Raw genomic sequence first — 3089 nt, 5'->3', positions numbered from 1 at the left:
ATATATATATATATATATATATATGAGGAAGAGAACAAGAGAGGAATTGGCAAGCAGGAAGAACAGAAATGCCTAAAGGAAATTATCAAATGTTTCTCTTTTCAAACAATTCAGCAAACTCTATTTCTGGAGTAGATTTTCTTTTAGGTGTGTGTTAAAGTGCTATGTTCTGTATTACATATACAGTAAATTAAGAGACTACCCTACAGGTTATACTAAAGAAGATCTTTTTATGTCAAGATAAAAAAACCCATATTTTTCTATTTTATCTTATAGTATTTTCATAGGTTTGTTTGTTTGTTTGTTTTCCATTACCAGGGATTGAACTCAGGGGCACTTGACCACTGAACCACATCCCCAGCCATATTTTATATTTTATTTAGAGACAAGGTCTCACTGAGTTGCTTAGCATCTTGGCTTTTGCTGAGTCTGGCTTTGTACTTGCGATCCTCCTGCCTCAACATCCCCAACTGCTGGGATTATAGGCATGCACCACCATGCCTGGTTCATAGATTTATGTGTTAAATTTAAAGCTTTAATACTTCTATAGTTTGGATTTTAAAAGTTCCTCAGGGCTGGAGTTGTAGCTCAGTGGTAGAGCACTTGCCTAGCATGTGTGAGGCACTGGGTTCAAACTTCAGTACCACATTTAAAAAATAATAAAATAAAGGTATTGTGTCCATCTACAAATAAAAATATATATATACATATTTTAAAAAATTTCCCTGCCCACATGTTGATGGTTTGGTCTCCCCACCCCTACCATTGCCCAGTTGGGAGGTGGTAAAACCTTTAGGAGTCAGGACTTAGTGAAAGGAAGTTAGGTCATTGGGGGTGTGCTCTTTACAGGGATATTGGGTCACTGGCTGTTTGTCTCTTTGCTTTATGTCCTCTATGAGGCAAACTGCTTTCTCTGCCATGCAATCCCACTGTTCCCCAAAGCAACAGGGTTAGTTGACTATGGACTGAAACCTCTAAAACTGAGCCAAAACACGACCTTCTTCTTCCTTCTTGTCCTCCTCCTGGTATTCCTTCTGTGTGTGTGTGTGTGTTCACTAGGGATTGAACTCAGGGACACCCTTCCACTGAGTTATATCCCCAGTGTTTTGTCTTTTTCTGTTGAGGCAGGGCATAAATTGCCCAGGAGGGCCTTGCACTTGCAATCCTCCTATCTCAGCCTCCTGGGTAACTGGGATTATAGGCATGCACTACCATGTCTGGCATTTTAAAAATTTTTATATAGCAAAATATACCAAATTTTTAAAAACAGTTTGTGTCTTGCTCAGGAGGATCCATTTTACAGTAAATTACATGTTTATTAACTTATGTAACTTATATAATCTTTTTTAAAATTGAACCCAGGGGGACTCAACCACTGAGTCACATCCCCAGCCCTTTTCATTTTATATTTTGGGACAGGGTCTCATTTAGTTGCTTAGGACCTGGCTAAGTTGCTGAGGCTGGCCTCAAACTTTTGATCTTCCTGCCTCAGCCTCCTGTGTCACTAGGATCACCATTCCCAGCACTGTTCTGTTTTTCAGTTATCTCTTGAAATGTTTTTGTATTGGCATCATCTACATTATTAGATTTTCACAGACATGATTTTCTATGGTCAAAAATTTATTCAAGAGATGGGGATGTACCTCAGTGGAAGCATAGCATATGGGAGGTTCTAGGTTCAAATCTCACCATTGCAAAAAAAAAAAAAAAAATTCAACAAATTTATTGAATGCTCACTTAAGTGTTGGCACTCTTTCTTGGGGTCATAAGGGTATGACCCATCTATCACTCAGGGGCCTGAATACAGTTTACATTTTATATGTAGTAGGAGACAATAATAAAGATTATGAACAAAATAAAATAGGGAGACAACTCTTATAGTGGTCACTGAGGGCCTTAACAGAAGAATGCAAAAGATATGCATGTAAAACAGTTCCATTTTGGGCTGGGGTATAGCTCTGTGATAGAACATGTTCTTAGCATGCATAAGGCCCTAGATTCAAATCCCCAACGCTGAAAACAGCAATACATTTCCATTGAATGGGTCTCCCACAATTTACTTAACCATTGTTTTTTTTTTTTCTTTAGGATTGAATTTTCAGTGTTTCTACTTTTTCACCATTATACTAAAAAAAATGTAATTACGAACAACTTGTGTACTGGATAGTTTCGTAGAAGTATAATACTGAATAATCAGAATATGCATATACGCTGCTAAATTGCTTTCAAGAGGGAATTCTCCATTAGTATGTACAATTTTTACGTTTTTATATATCAGTTAAACTTTTTTAAGGTGCCAAGATATTGGACAATGGTAGGTAGAGCACATGCTCTGCAGGCACAAGGCTTTCAATTAGGTTGCCCAGCAACCAAAACAAATCTAAAGAAAAAAAAATTTTTGAAGAGGGAATTCCAATACACTTACCAACAAGTGACCTGAATAATTGCTCTGTAAAGTGTGACCAGTCATATCTGTCAAAAAGCCCTGTGTGGGCTCAGTAAAAAGAAAAGCTTAAGTGTAATGAGTTGACCAGGGTTTACCAGTGAGGAATGACAGGGAGTTGACAAGGCATTTGCTTGTGAAAAAGAAAACATGAATTCTAAAGGCATTTAGCCACCCGGTGACCCTCATAGGTTGTATTTCTTCCTGAATCTTAGTTTCTTAAAATTTGGGTAGATTTGGCTCAGTTTCATGGTTTCCACGGTCTTCAGGCCAAACATTCTATAACCCCTCCAAATTCAATAGCAACTTGTAAAAACTGGTTTACAAGAGAACTGACTGAATATTCACCCACAGAACGCCAAGTAATCACTCACAGGTACTTCCGGAAGGCCAGGACAATGAGTTTGAAGTCCTTGGGACCGCACTTCCGGATAATTAAATCTACGTCTTAGATGTCAGTACGTGAGCCGCAGCCGGGTGACTCGGCAACGCTACTGCGCATGCTTCCCGCAGGCACGAGGTGGGGCGGGGCACTGGATGGGGCGGGACGGGCCTCTGACTTGTCTCGTGGTTACTGGGCCAGCGCGAGCGCGCGAGGCGTCGGGGGCGGGCGGGCGGGGCGGGGCGGGGCGGGGCGGGGCGGGGC

General features: G+C 40.4%; 1 long non-coding RNA gene across 1 annotated transcript in view; it reads right to left on the bottom strand.

Annotated features, from left to right (window-relative positions):
- The window catches only part of LOC125612051, a 6299-nt gene extending 3354 nt beyond the window's left edge, over positions 1-2945 (bottom strand). Inside the window, exon 1 of the long non-coding RNA XR_007342305.1 lies at positions 2818-2945. This is a non-coding gene — a long non-coding RNA (uncharacterized LOC125612051). The remainder of the gene's footprint in view (positions 1-2817) is intronic.
- Between the last annotated feature and the right edge of the window lie 144 nt (positions 2946-3089).

This window comes from Marmota marmota, unplaced genomic scaffold, assembly GCF_001458135.2.
Source record: "Marmota marmota marmota unplaced genomic scaffold, marMar, whole genome shotgun sequence".
Lineage (NCBI taxonomy): Eukaryota > Metazoa > Chordata > Mammalia > Rodentia > Sciuridae > Marmota > Marmota marmota.
This window is presented reverse-complemented; position numbering and strand designations above follow the sequence as displayed.